Source organism: Astatotilapia calliptera, chromosome 9, assembly GCF_964374335.1.
Source record: "Astatotilapia calliptera chromosome 9, fAstCal68.1, whole genome shotgun sequence".
Classification (NCBI taxonomy): Eukaryota; Metazoa; Chordata; class Actinopteri; order Cichliformes; family Cichlidae; genus Astatotilapia; species Astatotilapia calliptera.
In genome coordinates this window covers 23,558,461-23,581,965 of record NC_137430.1, presented here as the reverse complement: position 1 = coordinate 23,581,965, position 23,505 = coordinate 23,558,461, and the positions used below count along the sequence as shown (strand labels likewise).

At 41.0% G+C, this 23,505-nt stretch overlaps 1 protein-coding gene across 3 annotated transcripts in view; it reads left to right on the top strand.

Annotated features, from left to right (window-relative positions):
* Nucleotides 1-23,505, top strand: part of tmem108 (transmembrane protein 108) — a 55,289-nt gene that overhangs the window by 964 nt on the left and 30,820 nt on the right. The window contains exon 1 of one of the 3 annotated variants that reach the window (XM_080306577.1): nt 16,464-16,640. The exons of the other annotated variants lie outside the window; for them this stretch is intronic. The gene's annotated coding sequence lies outside the window, so the exon portion shown is untranslated. Of the gene's footprint in view, nt 1-16,463; nt 16,641-23,505 lie in introns of those variants that run through there. 3 annotated transcript variants of the gene reach the window in all.

Below are 23,505 nucleotides of genomic sequence, written 5' to 3'. Positions count from 1 at the left end.
AGTTTTTATTTATTTATTTTATTCAGTGTGATCTTAGGGGGCTTAAGAGGCTTGAAAATCATCTTAAATGAATGAACATTACCACCTAATAAAACATCTTTCGAGGGTTTCAATGGACTTTTGGTGACACTTAGTTCTTGAAGAGAGTACAGACTGATTTGTCCAGTTTTTTTTTTCTTGGATAAAGTTTGTGAAGACAATAAAAGCCATGAGTCTTCCAGTCTGATCATCTTTGTCCCGAGTGCTTTATTTGTCAGGCAACATGGACAGAAACAAAGGAGATAATAGAAGAAACTCTCTTAAAATGCCATAGTGCCAAGAACAAACTGCATCACCAAATACCCCATTGGAGTGTGAAGGTTCAGCTTTGTTCAAGAACAGAGGGTTCGTATAGAGAACAGTTTAAAGTGTGTGCTAATTGAACCTGCCGGCCACTCTCCCCATTGTAACGGGAATGTTTGGTTGCTCGTCCTCCACAGAAACCCCCCACTCCTTTGTTCTGGGGGGACAATCCTCCAGTGCCATGTGTGCAATGGTTTGGGGGGGAGGGAGCAGGGTCAGCAGGGGTATTGACATCTGCGGCTGACAGCTTCCTAGGAGCGAGCTGACATGCTGTGATACCATGAATGGGTATTAGGAAACATATGAGCAAAGCACTTAACACTAATGAGGACATTTATTCTTTGTCCACGATGCTTGGGCACCAGTTTTACACAATACTGCTGTTTTTGTCATTTGTCTAATGTAACTAGAAGTAAGGACAGTTACTCGTGTCACGCGGTCACTCAGTTTAAAGCTTGGCTTCATTTAGCATCAAGAGTTCAGAGACCTTTTATTTCTCAGCGTTTTTGGACTTAATTAACCGATTGATTGTAGTTAGAGGTTGATGTTAAAACAACTTCAAGTTTTAGTCACAGTATCCCAAATCTAGTGCTCAAACTGGGTAATTAATTGATCTGTTAACTTTCATATAACCTGAATTATTAGTACAGCATTGTGGTAGATCAACTGTTTGTTGTTTTGAGCAATTTTGGGAACAGTTGTTTAGATATTTGAGCTTTCTTCTTTTTTTCTTTTCGCCTCGTATTGTCAGGTCTTATAATATTAGAAGTGATCACTGCTGTGAACTGAATTGAGTAAGTGTCTTAAATCTGCAGTATTTCTGTTGGCCAATAGAGTGGCGACTACTCTGGTTACAAAAAGCAGTCATTGTTTAGAAGTTTACAGGAAAATTCCTCTGGTGTTCACTTGATCAAGACCTCAGGAAACACCTTTCCAGTGAGTTTATGCTATCACAAGTTTGGCATCTTATTTAACACAACAGGATATACTTTCTTTTTAAAGTAAAATAGATGATTATTCAACGTACGGTTTTAGGGTTTGAGTAATTCTTATGCTAATACTGCACTGAGTTTGCTCTGTTCTTGGCTAGGAGGTGATATAGACTTAAAATTATATCCAGGTATTTAAAGGAAATAATGATTTTTATGGTTATGTGGGAAAAAGGACTGAAGGGTGTTTTATCAATGGAGTTATAGTTGCAAACAAATTAAAGTACATTTTTCTTTTACAGTGAGCTACTGTGATTGATGATAGACTACTTAGTAAGTGTGAGTCTATCAAGGTACCAGCAGCAGCATTGTAGTGCAGTAGTAGTGACACAGCATAAGTTTAACAGTAACTAAAGTAGCTTAACCTTGTACATAATGAGGAGATGCACAATATTATCACATAATAAAACAGAAAACAAAGAAAAAGTAAACGTATGGCATCGCTACATCGTTGATGTTGTCATATGAAACCTTTATCAATGGTTATTATGAGTGATATGATATAGCACAGCCCTGTTTCTCAGTCCGTATCTTTACTCAGAAGACAAAATAGTTATGGCCTGATTGGGGCTCTAAAATCAGAGCCTACAATGGGTAATGTCACAGTACATCTTTTATGTACAATCTTTGCTAAAACACCAAATATTGAGAAGTAAATTTAGCCATTTTTCCATCTGTTCTCTGTTTTTACTCTGTCATTCATGTTTCTGTCACATGCGACTGCTCAAAGGTAGAAAGCCTCCAGAAACTTGTTCAAATACATAAACTGCAAACAATAGGTTACATGACAGGTTACCGCCCACAAATCCCGCCACTTCTTTCTGATCCCTGTATTATTGTGAAGGTCAAAGTGTCGGTCATTTCAACGCCTTTCTACTCCTATCTGCTGTCAACTTTAGAAGGAACTTGCAGTGGCCAGGAGCTGAACAGAATCCACAGCTACTTTCTTATCAGAAATGTCAGGAAAAGCCAACATTAACACCGAAAAACAACCAGAAAATATCAGCAATCACATCCAGAGCTGCACACAAATTTATCAGGGAGTTTCCTGGGAAAGGGACATCTGGTTTCTGACTCTTGCAAACTGCAGTCAAACTGATGGGAACGTTTTAAGGGAATGTGGCTATGACGGTGTGAGCTGGTCCTGTACTTGTAAGCAGGCGTCTCTCATGACTGGTAGAGAATGGTACACTATGAGTTGGAATGCAGCCCTCATGGGCCCCCTCATGCTGCACATTATGTGTTCTAAATGGACTTTGCACCTTCCTCCAGTCTGACAAAACAGCAAGTGGCCAAAACAGGATTTTACCTTAGCAAAGGAAGGAAAGCCAGCCAGCTTGCGCCTGTGTTTCTTTTCCTGTGTTCTCTAAATGCCATCCAGTATTAACGAAGGCTCCTTAGCTGCTTTGGAAATTACTTTCATTAAACCAAGAGGGGGATTCATAAACAGGAACTGCAGGGGAAGGTGGCACGCTGAAAGAAACCAAAAGCGGCTCTATTCAACCTAGAAGAAAAATAAAGTTTACCCCAGAGCCGGTTATGATCCTATCGGTTAAAGAGTGCTCCCATAGGACCAGAAGGAGACGGGGCTCGAGAAAAACAGCCTGACTTCGAAATAAAAAAAGAAGAAAGGAAAGAAAAAGCGGCTCTCTTTCAGGGTGTTGACATTTGAAATCCAGCATACTGTATACAGTAGTATCAGAACAGGCTCTATTTGCCCGCTGGGGGGGTTCAAAATGAATAATATACCATGTGGTGCCTCAGGTAAACAAAGGGTTTCAGTTCTTGGCAGCAGCAGAAGACCCACCTGCCCACAGCAAGCAGAGGTCACAGGAAATTCAAACAGAATGGTAATGAATAACTAACCATTACGATGATTAAAGGGGGGCGATGGGCACGGGGAGATAAGTGTGTGGGGACCGTCCGAGCGTGAGGTGTTTACAAGAGGAATTCCTCGCATTCCCCATCTGCAGTCATGCCACTCCAATCTGGACCTCCACCCACTGATCCACTGATGGTCACCCTCCATACCAAGAGGGACACAAGGGGCGTAAAAGGGTCCATAAGCTCTATCAAAGTTAAAAGCTGCTGCGAATGTGTTGTGTAAGAGGGGTTAACGATTTCTTAGGAGCGTTTGATGGCGTCCGGAGCACTAAAAGCTCCATAAACGAAAAACGACAGAGAGAATAATGGCAAAATCTTTTGTTTTCCACACAGTCAGTCTACTGCAAAATGATGGTGCTTTCAGGGGTTTTAGCTTGATCAACTTTGTTTGATAGCTCTGCATGTTTAACATCCCCAACAGCAAACGTGCTATTTTTAGACCAGCTGTCAGATTGGCTCTAGGGATGAAAATGTTGGTCTGTTTTTCAGTCCACAACAGTGCTCAAGACTGAAATATATCCAACACTGTTGTAAGGGTTGTCGTAAAATCGAGTTCAGATATTCATTGTTCTCAGCAGATGCATGCTAATCACTCTGAAGATGTCCTGCTATTTACTCCAGTGTTTCTAGCACCTAATGAATTTTGTCTTGTATGTCAAAAAACGCTGTAAAGTGCTGTGTCAGATAATCTGTAATAAATGATGGACGTAGGTTTTGTGTCTTAAAAAATGAAGCCATTTCTGAACTTGCTTAAATCTCCATTCTTCTAAACATCCTGCAGGGGATAAAAAATGAAGTCTAATAGTAAAGAAGCCTAAAGGAAAACAATCATTCCTCTCAGCTGATCTGTAAATATTTTCTTTATGAGTTTTATGATCTCAGTTTTTGGTTTTGAGTCCTGCTGAATGCAACATTATATTCATTTTGCAAAATATGACCTTTTTTAGAGCCACTCCTTAAAGCTAAGAACAGGAAGCTTAGGATACAATTCACGTGGGCTCACCACAATAGGACAATGGAAGAGTGGAAAGGCGTTCCACGGTCTGAAGTGCCTTGATTTCTGCTGTCTCATTCAAATATTATGGTCATAAACAACATGAAAACATGGCTCCATCCTGCCTTGTATCAGTGGTTCACATTGCTAGTGTTGTAATGTGTGAGGGATATTTTCTTGGCACACTTTGAGCCCCTTAGTACCACCTGGGGAGTATTGTTGCTCACCATATCTATCCCTTTATGACCACAGTATATCCATCTCCTGGTTTCTTGAACGTGACAATGAGTTCACTGTACTCAAAAGGCCTCCACAGTCACCTGATCTCAGTCCAGTAGAGCACCTTTGGGATGTGGTGGAACAGGAGACTCTCATTATGGAGGTACAGCAGGCAAATCTTCAACATCTGTGTGATGATTTCATGTCAACATGGAGCAAAATCTCTGAAGAGCATTTGCAGCATGTTTGCAGAATTAAGAAGGTAAAAAGACCCAGTAATAGCAAGGTGTACCTAATAAAGTGGCTGATGAGTTTAGTCTTGTTGGTGTTTCCCCATACTTTGCCATAAAGGTTATTTAATATAGATTTAGTCAATATAAAGTTGTAAGAAATCTAAGAAATGAGGCATATTTGTTCATAAGGTTCATAACTCTGTTCTTTACCCCTGCAGTCTATACGAGTGTTTTATTTTTTCAACGGTCAAGTTCTTTAAACGACGCAGTTGCTCAGCATATTTTGCTCTTACATAATCCTGTTTGAACAGCGTTTGATTTTCTTCGGTACCATCTGAGAGCCTCTTTAATCCAACTGTCTCTCTGTCACATGCAAAATAAACTAGACGCAGAAGAAGGATCCCACTTTGTTAAACCCACATGTGAAAAGTGAAACATCGAGAGGTGCGATCAAGACGCCGAAGGTTTGTGGCTTAGGATCAATCAGCACATTTTTTTTAATGCATTTCAGATGACTGGGGCTAATAGGATTATGAGAAGTCCTGGGGGAGCTGCATGTTAGTTACAATACTAGAAGGTGTCAGCCCAGTGATTACCAGGTGTGAGGCTCACCTATGAGGATTAGTCAGAACCTCTAATGGATGGCAGGTTGTGACCACGGATAACAAGGAAGCAAATCGCAGCCCTGTCGTTGTGGAAAATGCTTTTCCATCAGGTTAAAAAAAAACGGAGGTTCTAGTTTCCTTGGCAACTTCTTGAATCTGAATATGTGCAAAAGCAGCTCTGAACTTCTTGCACCACCAAAAAGCATAAAGATCCTCTGATTTGGAAATTGCTAACCCGTGTCAGTCTGACTTTGAATTTCTTACATTGTGTGTCCTTTGCTTCTTATCTTCGCCTCAAAGCTTTTGAGCACGTAATCAGTTAAAAGAAACCTTGTCTACCAGCCAGACTTGTCTGATAGAGGCTGCAGATTAAAGTGGCACCATATGCTTGGGAATGAAGTGCCCCCCCCCACTGCCATGCTAGAGCTTATTACTGGGCCCCTGTGTCACTGTCAGCAGCTAATTGTTCTTGTGGATTGAGGTGATGAGGGGGAACAACTCCCCTGTCTTGTCCTAAATGCCGGGTCATCTTTACTCTTCTTGCTCTGCAAATCAAAGCATTTCCTTGTCCAAACACACAATATGTGTATTTACAGCCAGCTGCCAGGCCTAGCACTTACACTACCCTTGTTCAAAATGCCTGCATCTAAGCAGAGGGAGCCAGGAAAAGAAAAGCTCCGGAGTATATAAAACCGTTGCTTTCTTTCTATGCCCTGACCATGCCCCATATGGCTCATTTCATGGATGCTGGAGAGTCTGATTGAAGGGCTGAAGAGCAGAACTGATGTTCTTTATACACAGTTAGCAAAGTGGGAGCCAAGTCCGGAGCAAGGTTGCATGAGGTAAAAGGAAATATGTAGGAGATAGGAAAATGATTTGTTCGAGTGTAACAGAGTGCACTTTGTCACGAAGCACAATGTGGCACAAAAGAACAGGAAAGATTTCTTTCCAAAGAAACCTTAAGGTTATATCAGGGATTTCCACCATTTCATACAAGTACCCCAGGGGGCACCTTTGCAGCAGCTAAGCAGTATATGAAAACATTAAATCAGCTAATCGTAAAATGTGGACCTTAAAAAGTTTCAGCAGAAATGTTAACAGTTAACGAAAAACAATGGTAAGTAAAAGACAAACAAATATTAAAATACATGAGTAATACTAGTCAGTACTGTTAAAACAGTTAATACAGTTCCAACACTGGTAACAGTATATCTGTAATCTGTTAAAAAATGTGCGAAGAATTAACTATCAAATGTTTTGGCTACAGATCAGCAAGAGAACAAGGTGGCTACATTTAATGGTTAAGTACATGAAATACACTGTTGTGCAAAAGTCTTGAGCCACCCCTTGTTTCTTTATATAGGTGCAGCGATTTATTGAAACATGAAATACAGTCAAAAAGGCAAAAGCAGAGTTTGTACAATTCTAATGAGCCTGAAAGTCAACGTGACCGCCTTCATTCTTCAACACAGCCTGAACTCTTCTAGTCAAGCTTTCTTGTCATTTCTTTATGTAGTTTCAGGAATTGTTCTCCAGACTTCTTGAAGGACATTCAAAGCTCTTCTTTGGATCTTGGCTGTCTTTTGTTCAATTCTCTGTCAGGATGATCCCACACTGCTTCAGTAATCCTAATGACTCATAGTATTTCATGGTGTTTTTTTCTATCCAGGTATGTACATTTTCATAAGAACATGTCTTTCACAATCTGCCACTTATTCAAGTTTTCAAGTAATATTTTTTTTCAAATCATCTTCAAAATTACAAAATATACAGTTAAAAATACAATTCAAAATGTAAAACTGTTATATGCTATATGTAGCGATATGACTGGTTTATCCTTTGAATCAGGTGCGTTTTTCACTTTGAAATGATTCACAGGTAAGGATTAAGCAGCTAATCAGACAAAAAAGCATGTAGAAAATGGTCATGTAGAAGGACTGGACTGAAAAAGAGTGGAAAACCATAAAAGACCTTTAAAAAGATTAGGAGAAAGTCTGGCATGTCCTCCTTCCTTTAAAGAAATGAGGGATGGCTCAAGACTTTTTTACAGTTTTGTACAACTGATGAAAATCAGTAAGAATAACACTGGAATTGGTTTATACAGACAGCTAACAGTTCAAAATTTGAACAAAACTATGGCGAGTATGCCTCTGATGTCCTCTTATCCAAAGGTGTCACAGGAGCTGACATTTCATTGTAAGCTAGTCATTAACCACCTCTGGGAGAACGCCTCAAATATGAAAATATCAGCACTTGTCACCCACAATTAGACAGAGAGGCTTATACAGTTTCCTTCCATTCTCTCCCCCGTCTGCCTCTCTAGGCTCGGAGATTTGTGTCTTCAGAGGCTAAAAAGCTGCCTGGTAATCTGAGACAGCATTAATAGAGAATAAGATGGAGCGAGGCGACCCCACAAATTAATTACTATACACAGAGCGGCAAAAAACAAACAAACTGTCAAGTGACACAGTGGGATTTTGTTTGTTTTGTGATTGTGTTTGTTTGTGAATGTGTTTGTGATGCTGGTAACGGTGTCAGGTACATCACCATGGAGACTGTGGTTTTATTGTGTGGGGAGGATGTTGATGCTGGAGCTGGCAGCAGACAGAAGCAACGTTGTAGCAACAGCAAAGTCTGACTGGACAGCAACTGGACAGATATCAGTTTTGTTTTTGTTTTTTTATAAACAAGGCCCGTTTAAAAAAAATTGATGTGGGCCTTGCCCGTCTCTCACATTTCCACCCCGACAAATTGAAGGCCCGGGACCGCTCGCCCACAAGATCCATGTTCACACCCAGATTATCTCATATACAGAATAGCAGTGCAGTGAATGAAAGGCAGCACGAGCCCAATGAAACTGCCGCTGAAGCTGCTGGAACGACTCCTCTCCTCTCATCCCCTCTGCTCCCTCGCAAAAGAGGAGAGTGAGGGTGTCCTTTGGGTAGAAGGGATGACTTGACGTTTTGGGTTTGTCAGAAGCCGCAAATAAATTGGACTCACTGGTCGCTCCACGGGCTGTTTGGGCTGTAAACACACTGCAGCTCGATATGTCAAACATGCTGTAGTAACTGCAGTTCTTTTTCTGCTCCCTTTCAGCGCTGTAATGAGAGTTTATGCATCTGCTGCTGCTGTAATAACCATATTTTTCTTGTTTCCTCTGCATAATGTGCTCTTGCAGGACCATATGTATGTTTTTGTAAATGTAGGCTCTGTCATTTTATAATCCTAAAATCTCTCTATTGGCTTAGGCAGCACGTGTAAATACAGATAACAAGATATCAACAAGAGTTATACATTCCTTTAGAAATTAATGCATTCGAACCCCTGTGTGTTGCAAACATCTAATCCATTATACAGTAAGTTAATTGTATAGTACTGTCTTCTGCACTGAGTCTGGATGTTAACTGCTAGTGAATGCGCAATGGGATTTTATTTGAACTGAGCTGCACAGACATAGCTAAAAAACAACAAAAATAGCCATATAAACAAGTATTTGGCTCCTTCATTTTCATAGTATTTTTACATGACTGTTTCATTTCCAAACATCTGAGGCTCTATGATGTCTCCCATTGGTTAATGAAGTCCTGGTCCGGGCGTTGACGATGACAATTTTAATGAACATTTGTTAGCCAATGAGCAAACCCTGTTTATCTCCTTCTCTATAGAGATATAGCAGCACAGAAGTTTAAGATGCAATTTTAAAAGGTAAAATTAAAATAAATATTAAATCAGTATGTTATGAGCACACATCCCAAATCCCCTCTAAGCACTTGTGGGAGCATTTTGAAGTAGGAAGAGTTTATCTCAGGTCCCGCCCACTTTGCGCCGCCAGCAGTTATTTGCCCCGTTGTTGAATGCTATTCGTTTTCTACAGTCTCCGGACGCTCCGTCGCTGTGGATCGCTTCCAGGGTGGATGCTGCTTTGATGTCTCCGGTGGGGACAGAGACAGCATGTTTTATTTAGTAGGACTTTAAACTAGTGAAATGAGCCCAGGAAGTCAGGAAAGTGTTTGCTGAGGTCAAAGAGCAAGGGCCCGAGAGCCATTTTCTCATAGACAGTCCGAGTTCTTTTTTGCAACCAATTAATTGGCCATTTAAAAAAATGCATGCTAAATCCACTCACACAGGCTTCTCCTTTCAGACCAGGAAGATGCAGCATCTTTTATACACAGTCTATGGTCCTAGCCCTCCTCTGAAATGCGATGCTAAAGTTATATTACAAGCATCAAAATTATAGAACAACCAGCAGCTACGTTGGCACCAAGTCCCTGCAGCTGTAGCGATTCTCAACATCATCCCTGGGCTTCTTGTGTGTGAATATTGAAGCATTTGATGGCTGAAGTTTCTTTGCATCTTTGCACTGCTGAACATAGTTGGTCAGCTGCCCGTTTGTAGCTTCATGTCACTGACTTTATCGAAAATGATTTGAAGCCATTCTGCATTGGTAGTGTGAAGTGGATGTTTTCTGTATCCAGAAGAATGCGAGGGTCGTGATTAGACTCGCGGACGCCTGCAAGCTCTTCAGCTTTTTGTGACAACACAGTTATACTAAGTAGCATGCTAAGGAGCATAGGAAGAACAAGGTATTATAACAAGAACAACAAAGCACCTGTGGTTTTTGCAGCTGTGTGTGTACACAGCATAATCCCAACCTTAGAGGGCAACTGGCTCACGTGGGAGGCCTGTCAAGTAATTCAGTTCACTCAGGCCTTCCAGGTTATAAAAGCTGGACCATTTCTCTGCCTCCTCTCCTTCCACCTGGGTTTAATTTTTTGTGTTTGCACTCCAAAGCGCAGATGACATTTATTCATCCATTGACTATTTGCATTGCTGATATTGCTGAGGCCGACTTCCACAGCTTAAAACACGTAAATGTAATTTACAGACTGTAGTGAATGTCTGGAATGTGTAAGAAATTTATAGTTTGGTTTGCATGTTTTAGATTATGGTTAGCTGTGTTGTTATAGTTATCAACAGAAACAATGTGCAAAAAAAACCACTGGAATGGTCCTTTAAATTGAGACGCAAACAAAGCTTTGTCATTAGTGGCAAACAATTCCTCTCCCGCACAACTGTCAACACACAAACTCTTAAAATAATGTCCGTGAGGTTTGGTTGCCACCTCTGCCTTCCCCTGGGGACTCGCTCCATTCTTCACTCTTCAACTAATAATAGATGCTACCGCTCATGCCGCCATATTGTCCCATGTCCGGCATCACAGAGAAGAGAGAAGAGGTGGAATGATGGAGGCAGAGACACGGAGACACCTACAAATTTGCTCCCAGCCAGCTCGGTTTCCCCGCGGGGCCAACCATCTGACATTTAGCTACGCTAGCTGTAAACAGGCCACTGGAATGCCATTGACATTCATTTTGTCTGAAACAGTTTGTTTGCTTTTGTCACTCTCCTCATTGGTAAGCCCTGGAATTTTCTTCCAAAAATTAAATGCAAGCCGAGAGCAGCTAACAACGACTAATATCAATCATTTTGTTCACTGGTCATCAAAGGAGTTCATGAGTTATTTTTGGTTGTTGTGTACATATAAAGACAAATATATACTGATACTATTCCAAAAATTATACATTTAGATTTAGGTGTGCAGAGATCAGAACTCAAGCACCTACTTGCTGGTAAATTATAGGTATTTTTCACAATATTCAGCCCTGAAAATATGTGGAGTGAGCTGAACATACTTTAAAAAAAAACTGTAGATTTGCTGTTTTTATGTCATTACTTTGGCAGAAATCTTGACCTAACTTAAAATCTCTACTTACAAAATCATTGTTAAAATGAAGCAACTGCTGCCCCAGCTCCACTGCATGGATGAGAGGCACTTGTGTAAATTTTTTACATAACCTCATCCAAGGTCAGAATGACATCTGAGCAACTCTAAAGGAAAAACCTTAAATTTGTCTAATCAAAAGTGTAAATTAGAGAGTAAGCCAGTACACTGACTAAAGTACTGGCTGTATATGTATCATTTATTAAACCGATACTTTACTAGATTAATTAACTGGCCTATAAATACTGGAAACTGGATGTCAAAGATCCTGAAGCTGAAAACAAAAAAATGTATTGAACTAAATCTTGTGTGGAGGGAAATCACTATGAATCATATAAATTAGGTTTTGATTCATGTTAACCTGCTTCATCCATCCCAAAGCCAGTTTTGATGTGTGTTTGGGATCATTGTCCTATGGGGAAACCCAACTGTGCCCATTAACCATTTAACTGTTGATTTGAGGTTAAGTTGAAGAATTTGGAGGTCGCCCTCCTTCATTATTCCCTCCACTTTGTGCAATGGTGCAACACCACCGGCATGATGCTACCACCACCATGCTTAACAGTTGGTACGGTGTTCCAGAAGGATCTGACTTGTCCAAGCGAGCAGCTGCACATTTTAGGTAAGCTTGAAGGTATTTTGAAGCAAGATCTTCCTTCTTGGTCCATACTCTACCAGTTCATGGCAGGCTTGAGCCTTGGCGGTTCCTATGTTGTTCACAGTTTGGGTGTTTTTCCAGATCCAAACTACCTCTGAGTTCAAAGTTTAATGACAAATTTATCGCAGTATAATTTTTTTGATTAAAAATCTTGTTTATTCCTCCAGATACTTAGTTACAGTCGCTTGTTAACTATTTTCGTGTAGATTTTTCTGTAATTTGTCACTCGTTCCTTATTTGTCCCCCGATGGGAGTCTTAAAAATTTATGATAATCCCGTGTAATTATCCGATGAAAACAGCAATCATTTTTTAAACATTGTTAATTTTCTCACCTGTTTCATGTAAAAACTAAGAGGCGTGGACCATCTGTGGTTCATCACTTAATCATAAACTGTCTCTTGTTTTTAACCACTTCTTCATTCATAATAAACACTGCTGACTGTGTGAGCAGGGGTGTTGCAGATTTCATCCAAACCACGCAGAGTCTGCCTTGTTCCTCTGCTGTTTACCTATTCATTAATTCAGCCGTGAATAACGGCACGGGAGAACCAAAGCACCTCATCCTCTGGTAATTAAATGTCTATTGGTGAGACATTTTTCTCCTGGAAAGGATTTTTAAAACTGTCACATGTGCGCATACACACACTCTGAGAAGCTGCCAGTGGGTGTCCTGGGCTGGCGTTGGTAATTAGCATGCTGAGTGGTTGCACTGATTGCTTCATTATTTTTCAGATTGGCATCAGCGGGAGATATATGATGGATATTGTTTGAGTGTAATCCATCCTAAAGCCACTTATACAGTACGTGCATCAATTTCTTCAGTTGTTGATGTTGCTTCACACCTATAGGAACAAGCCCATGTATTTAAAAAATGTTCCTCTAAGGCGCTTGCACCCTAATCTTGATCCTCTTGCGTCAGGTTAAATGGAGCTCCAAACCTCAGTGAAAATAACCACCATCATTGTGTTACTCAGCACACGGATCATGTTATAACTTGTGCTCTCTTGGTTTGGGGTGTTGGAGTTATGAAAGCGAGGCTTATTAGCAAGGCTCAGATCCTGTGTGTTCTGAAGAAAAAATCAAAATGGTTTCAGAATAATTGGCTTGTTTTGTTCACAGCAGTTCGGCCTGACACTGTAAGCAGGACAGCAATTATCAACCCAGTTTCGCAAGGATTATTTTTGTCTACGAAGAAAATAGTGGCTGCGTGTAATTGGACATTTTAGGCACACAAAATTGAGAATTTATAAGGCGCTAGATGTTTCATGAAGGCTTTAGTGCAGTACATTTTATGCTTAAGTGTTTATCTAATAGACTGTTGATCAAAAACAGTCAATTAATAAATGCAAGATAGAGGTTTCTTTGGTAACATCACCCATTTATTTGTGGACAACTGTTTTGAAGCCTGAAGGGTGTTATTTTGGCCATTGCAGTATTGTTTTTGGATCCAGACTTGAACACATTTTAACTTAAAGGTTAAATGTCAAGTTATTAGCTAACGCCAGTTAGCTGGTTAATAAAATGCACAAAGTATGTGTGCAACACAGATAGAAATATCTGCTACTAACCGGGGATAGAATATAGTACTGTGCAAAAGTCTTGAACCACCCTTCATTTCCTTATATTTTGCTTTGGAGAATTGGGAATGTTAAAATGTGCATACATACAAGACATACAGTATGTAAAGCAAAAACAATGTGTTCACTTCTAACAAGCTTGACAGTCTGTATTTGGAACATTTTTATTCTTTAACAGCCAGAAATCTCTTAGACAAGCTTTCCTGTCATTTCTTTAAGCAGGCTTCAGAAATATTTCTCCAAGCTTCTTTAAGGACCTTCAAAGCTCTTCTTTCTGGTTGTTTCTGTCATTTGTTCTGTTTTCTGTCAAGATGATTCCACACTGCTTCAGTGATGCTGAGGTGCAGACTCTCGGGAGGCCAATCCATGACTGATTTTGTTCCACTTTGTGCTTTTCTCCATTGGCAGCTGGTTTTTGAGGGGGACATTGACATACAAAAAATAAAGCTGTTCCCAATCAGATGCATTTGAGATGGTACTGTATGGTGGATCAAAGTCTGTTGGTTCTTTTCTGTGTTCATAATTCCAACACCACTGGGTGAAATGCAGCCCCAAGCTAAGACAAAGCCTCCACTGTGTTTTACAAATAGCTGTAGAAACTCATTGTTGTACCTCTCTCCTGACTTCCTCAACATATATAGCCAACTACAGATTTCAACCAGATATCTCAAATGTGGATTCATCATTCCATCAGCGCTGTTGCCACTGATTTTCAGTCCAGTTCTTGTATATTATATTGCATATCTGGCATACCTTAAGTTTACTTCCTGTTTCCCTTCTTTATGATTGGCTTCTTGGAAGCCACCAACTGAGACCATGTCTGATCAGGCTTCAGTGAACAGTAGATGGATCAACTGAACACGACTTTCTGATATTTTTCTGCTGGAGAAATGACAAGTATTCAGCTAAAAGCTCTTTAGGAATCATTTTGTTGGTGGAAAAACACAATTGTATGCCTGTCAAACTGGCTTTTTATATAGATTCATATAAAGGAATTAGAACAAATTGTGTTTTTGTGAGTAACAAAGTGCCTAAAGATACTATTTAAAATGGGTTATTTGCTAAGTTGTCTTTTATTTGTAGATACATCACTGGTTCATCCCTTGAGTTAGGTACTTTTTTAAAGATCGAGCATTTCATAGGTCCGTGCTAAGCAGCTTTCCAACAAAAATATTCCTCTGAAATGGTCAAAACTCTGAGAGACCTTCAGAAAGCCTGGAGAGCTGCTGCTCGAGAACACTTTTAAAATAACAACAAGAAAGTCTGTCTCCTTGGAAGCAAAGTATAAAGAAATGAGGGGCGGCTCAAGACCTTTGCACACTATTGTACAAATAAAATAAACATTAAATTTCACTCACTAAACAAACTAGAGCACAGACTTATTCCTGGAAGTACAGCAAACCGCACAGCAAGTCATGTGACTCATCAGATAATTGGATAAAAATATTTCTAAAAAGTCGCATCCTGTCGAGAGGTCCAATTTAGCGACTTGGATTTTTAGAGGAGAAGCCATCTTTCATCCTCTGGCAGCTGGGATAGGCGCCAGTCCTCTCATGACCCTGTATTCTTTAAGATTTTATACAGAGTCATGTAAAAAATTAATCCATTTCAGTATGGGAATGGACTGTCTCCATTTAGATACAGCTTCAAGTGGCCATTCAAGGAACATCTGTTTTTTAAACAACTTGTATATAAACATTTTCTTCCATTTATCTGGGAACGACTCGCAGGAGCAGCAGTCTATCTGGGGGATCACTAAGAGAGATGTAATGTGTGGGACATGCCCAGAACACGTCACCCAGGAGGTGCCCGGGAAGCATCCTTATCAAATCCCCGAACCACCTAAACTGGCTCCTTTTGATGCGGAGGAGTAGTGGCTCTCCTCTGAGCCCCTCTCAGATGACTGAGCTCTTCAGGTAGGTATTTTAAGGAAGAGGAAGAAGCCAGCCACCCTTCAGGGAAAAATTATTTCCACTGCTTATATCTGCGATCTTGTTCTTTCGGTCACTACCCAGAGCTCGTGACCATAGGTGAGGGATGCAGATCGACCAGTAAATTGAGAGCTTTACTTTTAATGCTCACTTGCCTTTTCACCATCAGCATCACTGCAGCTGTGCCCCCAACCCGTCTGCCAATCTCTCGCCCTCTTCTCCCCTTACTGGCGAACAAGATCCTGAGGTACTTAAACTCCCGCACAAACAAATGCGCAGTTAGATAAACTAAGATGGTAAACGTCTTTTCCATTTTTCATTATTTGTTAGTGAAAATAGTCATTTATAGCTCAATTGGAAGAAAGACTGATGAATGGATTGCCCCTCATTGTGTACAGATTTCAGTGAAACCTGTACACGATGATCACCTAATGGGTCTTCACTCAAATTGCAAGGCCAGGATCATGTTTGTCCTTTTGTGGGCAGAAATCTGCAAACTGTGATGGATCATGGATCTGTTCTTTTCCCATGACTGGAGAGAGAGAAAACACCTGCTTGATACTTTGTCAGTTTCCGCCACTTCTAATTTGTCGTTTGCTGCTTTCCCGATTACAGCGCCGGCATCATCGGGCGCTTTCTGCTCAGTGATATTGATCCAAATGTTGTGTCAAACATGTTCCTCTCTGACACCTCCTGCACTGCAACCGGAGTCCCACCAGACCAGCATCAGCAGGATCTCACTTTAAAATGTCAACCCTGTCAGGCCTCCAAGCCATCATATCGTCTGTCATCTCTGAGTGAACATCAGCCCCAGAGCTGCAGGAGATGTTGATTCAAGTCATTACAGCTGCTCTGCTTGCTCCTGTAGTGGCTGGAAGGGGGAGGTCACCCCTGTGAGGACTCTAGGGCGCTCTCAGGGTGTGCCCTTCACGGGCATGTTTGGGTGCTGCAGTACGCACAGTTTTAGTCTTTAATTGCCTTATTAGAGCTTTAGTCTGTTTGGTGAACTGAGCAACCGGGGTGCTCATCCATAAGTAAATTCTCCCGCTTCAGGCCAATTGTCCTGGCCGTGTTGTTGTAGAGCGCATCTGCCTTCGCCTGTCACTCTGAATAACAATAGGTCTAATTGATGCAGTGTCTGTGTGTGTATCAGCATACAGCGAGCCAGACACACTCTACACTAGAAGCTCTTGGAGTTAATCCGTCTCACTAATGGTGGTGGGTAAGAGGGGGGGGGGAGGAGGAGAGAGGAGAACAATGCGACATCTTTCCCTCCGTCTCTCCTGCTGTTTGGGCTCCGGACACGTGGTCATCACCCGGCGGGAAATCTGGGGACCTTGGATGTTCTGTACGGATGTTGCTCCTCTTGTTCGCTCGTCCCAGCTGGCTCTCAGCAATCTCTGCTGCACCACTCAAGGAAACGAGGTACAATACACACCCCAACCCCCCTCCATGCCTCCAAAAAACATCCCTACTGCTTTTCGTTCCTGCCATTGTCATGATACAAGAGGCTGCGTCAAGAGGTAAAATCAGGAATGTGTGTACAGAGCGTGGAAAGTCCTGGAGATTCTGAGGTGTATGCTCTGCTGTTTCTCCTGAAACTGTGTTTGGGGCCCATTAACTGAGACAGGAAGCGTTGAGACAGAGTGGAAACACTATGAATTTCCTGCTTTGCGATGCAAATTCTTGGGTACAACACGGACTTGCTGTGTCTACTTCACGGACATTCCTAAATGTGCCAAAGGGCCCCGTTTCCTGCCATTCTCCAGACGTAGCTGCCGTGTGGTTCATAGATACTCGCAGTTGGATTATCAGATGATACGTCCACAGGAAAGCGTGAACTTCGCTGCCTATTGTCACATTTTTACTCACTTACATCTTTAAATTCTACGTTACTGAATAGTACTGGATGAAGAGGATTTCCGAGGTTAGTTATTTCCTTCAGTGGTGACATCAGTTTCCTGACTTGCATTCAAGTATCAGTTATGTGGGTTGCAACCCTTAAAAATTCAGCAGTTCGCCATCTGTTAAGCAGCACTGATACCTACATTTATCTTTTGTTTTTTGTCCTCGACCCCCCAGGATGCTGAAATAAGCACACTGTCCCACTCTGCTACATCTTATGTTTATTTGAAGGGATTAAGCATGTTTATGGTATTATTCCCTCTGTGATGGTAGCTACCCTGAGCCTTTTGTTCTGCGTTAAGTAAAAACTTGAAGAGTAGGAAGTGGCTCATACCCTGGAGGCACAACCCTTGGTTAGTCATCTTGCACCGCTGCATTTTTAATCTGCAAGCCTCAAGGCAAATAAAATAGCTTTCATGTTCATGCATGACACTTGGTTAGATGACACGAATCATTTGGACATAGTAACATCAGACCAAATTGTGTCCTTATATATGAGAGCTGGCTTTTAACAACCAATGTTTTCTGCAGAGGTTGTGTGGACGCGAAGGCATTTTTTGCTGACGCAGAGGTCGTCGTTTCTTCTGTGGAAGAAGTTTTAAGGCTACAAAGTGTCGACTCCTCGGAAGCGGCGTCACATCAGGGATCTCTGGTGGGAAGCACTTTGACAAATGGTCCTGCTTAATGTCGCAGCAAGTTGTGCTGCAGTGCACAAAAAAGTGTTTCTGCTGTCGCAGGGCCAAACATTTATATCAAAGCTTGTGTTCTTGCCTAAATGCTGATTTTTCTGAGTTACCTGCTTAGTATAAAAGGCTAAGGTGCATTCAGGGAGGCCTTGCGGGAAGCGTGATGTCCACTGGGTAGCCGGAGGATAGATGGCGGCTGACAGCACCCTCGGTGTTGCAGCACTACTGCTGTGTCATGCTATTTTGCTCTGTTGTTGGCTTGTCTGTTTGTCTCAATTTTAAATCTCTGGAGAAGTGTCTGCTGTTATTCAATATGTGGAGCTAAAAATACCCTCTCCCTTAACAATCAGAGCAGAAAACAGATGTTACGGTAAGATGTGATTGGATGTTTTGTCCCACGGAGACTGCTAACGTTTGTCTGACAAATGCAAAAAGTATCTTTATACATGAAAAACAGGCTTTAAAATCACACCTTGTAAGTTCATAGTTCATTTGTAGACTTTGCTTCCTTTGTAAAGTCTTCATTAGTTTGCATTTTTCATCCTCTTTGCCAGTCATTTTACTCTTTCCTGTTGTTAATGTGATACAAATTTAGCATCATACTCAAATTACAATCTCAAACATGTATAGTGAGACCGATCAAAACATGACAGAATAAAAAAAGATAGTATGTCATGGTTTAACGTAGTTGTAAATACTACCATGCTCTACAGAAAATGTGAAAAATTGTACTAGTATATTAATATCACCAGAATGTTATCGATAGCAATACAGAAAGTGTTATGTAAACAACATAATAAGTAAAAGTGTAAGCCACCAAAAGCCACAAAATCCCACAAAATGAGAAAAATGACAATGTATTAAAGGAAATACGGTAAGACACAAGAAATAACAGGTCTTTAGTTTCTTGTCTTAAACCTTTAGAGTTCATGAATCTGGACAGATTGTTAGGCACACCATGTTTGCAACAATACTGAAATATTTTGTGGCATTTCACACTATCCCAAACCAATGACAAAATAATCCACGAATCAGTGTTTTCAGATACTGCAATAGTGGCATTTTCCTCAAGAGAACTGCGCTCTCTGGGTATGTTCCCTTTTTCCGATCGTTCTCTGTAAACCCTGGAGATGGCTGTGTGTGGGAAATCCCAGTAGATCAGCAGTTTATGAAGTACTCAGACCAGCCCATCTGGCGCCAACAACGACACCACATTCAAAATCACTTAAATCACCTTTTTTTTTTCCATTTCTGATGCTCAGTTTGAGCTTCAACAGGTCGTCTCGACCATGTCTACATAAAACTGAGTTGCTGCCATGTGATTGGCTCATTAGATATTTGTCTAAAGGAGCAGTTAAACAGGTGTACCTTTGTAACAAACCTCTTTTGCCTGCTCTTTTGGAACATAAGATTCATGTTCAGTTGAATTGAAATGCCTTGCCACTGGGGATCTTTCGTCTCTATGCCTTGTGCTACTTTTATGTTCAAAGATTCTGATTTTTAAATCTCATTTTCCCTACATGTATTCACCTAAAAGGACATTTCATTTAGCAGACCACATATCGGGCTTTACAAAAGATTCTGCTTTCAATTTTCAACTTCTTTCCAGTGTGGGGATTTTGTCCCTTTCTTCCTTTCATGTGCTGAATTTATTTCAAAAGTTAAGGCAAATGTGCAGGATCGTATTCAGAAAGACCGGCTCTTTTCTCGAACAGCTCTAATGTGGATTTAAAAAAGGTGAATATATGTCCATACAGAAATTCTCTGTTGTACGGTTTGAATAAATTCAAAAGATTGTTTTGGTAAAAAGGTCTAACATTGGGAAAAAATACTTTATTCTGCCTCCAGCTGAGTCACTCTGTGTCCACCGATGGGTACCTTTTAAACTATGTGAGCTTGCCCTGAAGGGCAGTTTGGCCACCAGCTGGTCTGCCATCACCTTCCCTGACAGACAGTGAAGTGTGACAGGTGTTCGACCTGCTGCAGATGAGCTGTCAGATGGAGGACAACCACGTCTCTGGCATTACAGGAAATCTGATGTAGTGCTGAGCTCCACAGTCACACATACAACCTTGTGCACTCTGACGGATTAGCACTGCCAATCAAAAGTTTTGCACCGCTTTCTCTTAGATAAGAAAAGTGAATAGTTCCAAGTAAAACTTGAAGGGTCAAAAATGCAAAATGCTTTTAAATAATGAAGCTGTGACAGGAATGCTGGCTGCTTTATTTCCAGGAGTTAGACCACACCGATCTCCAAATTCACTCATCATTTGGATCTGACACTACAGTCCACTTCAGTTTCTTTTGAACCGCAGGAACTGCATTACTGTAACTAACAGTGATCCTAAGAAGCTAAAGTGAATACACCTGTAACCTTTAATTATTGTATCATGCACTGCTATGCTGCTATTGTGGTGATAAAATCTTTTCATAGACAGACACACATATACCAGCGAAAGTGCTTTAAGCTGCCTTTGTGTTACATCTCAGTGGAGGACCAGGACCCCATCTTCCCAGGATGACACACACAGACGAACTCACCTGGTGACAACAACAATGCCAGCTTTGCTGTTTTTGCCAGTAAAAATGCTTTCTGAGCTGAACGTACAACAGGCATAGCCTCAAATTAAATTTCTATCCATTTACTGTCTAAGGAGCTTTCCCGGGGAATTCGGGGGACAGTACATGTACTCAAGGGGAAAGCTAACGCTCTCTTGCACTGCTCTTGAGTCAGCCTTTTGTTATGCAAGCAAAGGACCCTGAATTTTAATCTGATTTAGCTTATAAATCTCCTGTGGTTCTTCCTGTCTGCTTTTTCTTGTCTTTAGAGCATTTGATACAACATGAGTTTTGACATTTACCTTTAATTTTTCAGCTGTAATAACACTTTGGCTTTTTTTCTTGTGATCTGACATTTGCAGGATAACTGTTAATGCAGAATATCTTTGGGTACACATTATATGCCAATTTTCAACATGTCATACAAAGTAAAAATGGTATTAAAATGTTTTTTTAAAGATGCGACCAACTACCTGTTAAGTTGCCACTCAAGCTATGTTTTCTTTATCACATCTATCTATATATATATATATCTATATATATGTGTGTAAACTCGGTTTGTGCACAGGAGAGCACACAGAGCATACATAAATAAAAATAAAAGCTGTCTCTTCATGTAGATGTTGGATGGAAGTCTTTAAATTATTCCTCATCATTTAAAAATCCCATTTTCCAGCTTCCAGAGTCGGCATTAAAACGCCCTCTTTGCTTTAAGGGACTTAGAGCATGAAGCTCAAGTTTAAAGTAAAGATGAGAGAAGGGAAAGAGCAAGATACTTATTTGGATGGAAGCATGACATGACATTAAAGAGGTGGGAAGCAGAAAGAGATGGGAGATGAACGAGGAGAAAGTGCTTGCAGCTCAGGGTTTATTTTCCCTGATCTTTTACGTTTAGGCCTGTGTTGAAACTGCTGTTGGAGATCACTTTACAGACACGTAACCGCCTCTGATGTCTCCCAGCTTCAGGCACTCAGATGGCTGAAGATGTGTGCCGGAGGACACACAGGTAGGAATGTTATCGCCAGCGAATGGTTTGTCTCAGCTGCCGGGGAGGTAAATTTAAAAAAGCTCAAGTCAACAACCACACTCTTTGAATCCAAATAGTTGTTTTTCTCCATAATTCTTTAGGATTTAGAGAAATTAAAAGTCTTTGGTTGATTAGCTCTCCTTGCTTATTTTCCAGGTATAAATTTAGACAGTCATTACGAGAAGGATTATGTGCTTGTTATCCGTTACTGTGGCCTCACCGAGTGACACAGGTCCAATAATCAATGTGACAGGGCAGGAGAGACAGATTTTACATATCAGTCTGTCTGCTGACCCGACACGTACAGCCACGCTGTGAGATGTAACGGCCTAGAGAGCAGGCTCTGAGACAGAAGGCAAAAAGGAGTCTTTGATCAAATGTTTTTCCTCGAGTGTTTTAGATATGAAAGAGAAAAAGGGCAAAGAGTAGCGTTTTAACTCAGTAAGGCAGCTCTATATGCAGCTGGTTATTCGCTTATTCTCAAAGCAGCCAATCAGACACCTTGTTACTTTTTTATACTAGTCAACCTGACATCTGACCTGTCCCATTTTGTCCTTTCTTATTGTTGAAAAAACCTTTTTCCTTCATTAGTGCAGAACCTCAAAGGAAAACATGTAGATGAATAAAGAAATGTGATGCAAAGCTTTAAAATTTACTTTAGAAATCCATCTTTAAGAGTTTATTTAGATGTCTTTCATGTCCTTTTTCATGAATATCAATCGGATCATTCACATTATCTCGCGTGTGATTAAATATCTACATGCAAGGAGGTGTGTCACTATTTCCTGTGGGGACTTTCTTCATGCATTTCTGTGAGTGTCTGGATTTTGGTCAGACTGAAGCCTCAAACCCCGGATGAAAGTGTCATTATGCATTCAGTAAGTGTGGTGAATTTCACTGTCATCCTAAGCCCCCTTTTTTTTTTTTTGCAGCGATGTTACTTTTTGATTCTCTCACCGGTTGTGACAAGCGTAGCGGGACACGACACGTTGTAGTTTCACGTTACTCTTCATCATCAGTGAGCCGCTCGCAGCAGCAATCAGTCAGTCACTCAGTCGGGGGGGGGGGAGTGTGTGGTTCACGTGAGGACGAAAAGAAGAAAGAGAGGAAGAAGAAACGAGCGACGGAGAGAAGGATATTTACGACTCAGACAGTGGCGAGGGTGAGCTGCATCCCAATGTCTGTTCCTTTACTGCCTGGCTCAATAACTCTCAGGAGAGTAGGTATATGCCTGCGCGGAGATTTGCAGGTATTGCAGGTGTCAAGGTCTCCAGGAGTGTGTGTGTCTGAGCACTATAAATAACAAAAAAGCCAAATATCACCCACTGGGGAGATTTTATAGTAGATCAAATCAGCTGCTATATGCATCATGTTTAGTACACTGAAGTTCTTCGTAATTTACCTCTTTTTTTTTTGCTGTTATGTTATAAACATCCCAAAATCAACCACCCTTTGCACTCCAGAGGGTGGTTGATCAAATCAGGCTTTTGTCTGTTGACTCATTTGTATGTAAAGATGTAATATCCAAAAACTTTGGGCACAGAAACGCTGGGGCATCTCTAATAAAGTGTTTCCTCTGCACTGAAGTCTGTCAGGTCTGACTTAATCAAATCCCTCCACTGACAGCGCTCTCAATCATTCCAAGTGCCTTTCAATCTGCAGTGTCCTTTTTCCAGTGACATAACGAGTCTGTCACAGCTTCTTCCCTGGGGCTCTGTTACCTGTCTCACTCTTTGTACCAAGCCCGACCTTAGGTGTGTGTTACACTGTGTGCCGGAGTATGTCAGGCGGGTCTAGCCTTCCCTCAGTTCCCAGCGTGATGCTGCCTGGGCTGACACCTTCTCTTACAGAATACAGATTATTTAGCTCTACGTGAGTTTTCACTTATTTGAGACGTGAGCTCAGGTTGGATTTATGTGAACAAAATGAGAACTTGAGCTGCTCTGTAGACTTGACTGCTTTGAGATTTAAACTTGATTGAGAAAGAATTTGGAAATATTTTATTTATTGATTTTTAAATAAATGAACAAGACGTGCCAGACACATCACTGAAGATGATGTGTCTGGAAGTGTTGACGCTGAGGTAACATCACATAAATATAAAATATACAAA